We start from the raw sequence: 805 nt of genomic DNA on the forward strand, positions 1-805 counted from the left end.
CCCAGACCAAACAAGAGAAAAATGGGTGTAAAACAAAATTTTGGATTCATATATTTACTACCTGAAAGGCATCAATTGCATCCAATTACACAAGAGTTTTAAGATACAAGCCTGTATTAGTATTGCCATCAGAGACTGAACTAATAATACACACAGATACAGACATAGATAGACACAGACACAGACACATGCACACACACTCACACGCACAAAGTCATGCCTTGGTATCCATAGCCCTTTCAGATAAAAAAATTATGCATTTCAAACATCATTTAAATGGCATAGTATTTGCATGTAACATACATACATACACTCACATAATCTCTAGATAATTTGTAATAACTAATAAATACATTCAAAATACAATGTAAATAGTGATTATATTAAGGCATGATGACTAAAATGTGCTTGTTCAATATAGACATTACATATAAATCTAATGTAATACATATTTGTAGAGGTTTACTATAACATTTGGCTCACACAAATATAATGGCTGATGAGTTTCAAAATAGCTGACTTCAGTCAGCAAGCTGGAGATACCATGTAGTTGTACCCAAAAAGTTGGCAGAATCAAGATTCAGGAAAAGCTAGTGATTCCATTTAAATCTAAATTCCAGGAAAAAAAATAACCCATGAACCAGTTTGAAATCAGTCTGGAGGAATACTGTCTGGTCTATTCAGTCTTAAAAAAAATGAAATAGGTCTGGGAAGGTGGCTCAGTGGTAGAGCACTTGCCTTGCATGCCTGAGACCCTGGGTTTGATTCCTCAGCACCACATTGGCAAAAAGAAAAATGCCGGAAG

The sequence above is a fragment of the Dipodomys ordii genome, unplaced genomic scaffold (genome assembly GCF_000151885.1).
Source record: "Dipodomys ordii isolate 6190 unplaced genomic scaffold, Dord_2.0 Scaffold43, whole genome shotgun sequence".
Classification (NCBI taxonomy): Eukaryota; Metazoa; Chordata; class Mammalia; order Rodentia; family Heteromyidae; genus Dipodomys; species Dipodomys ordii.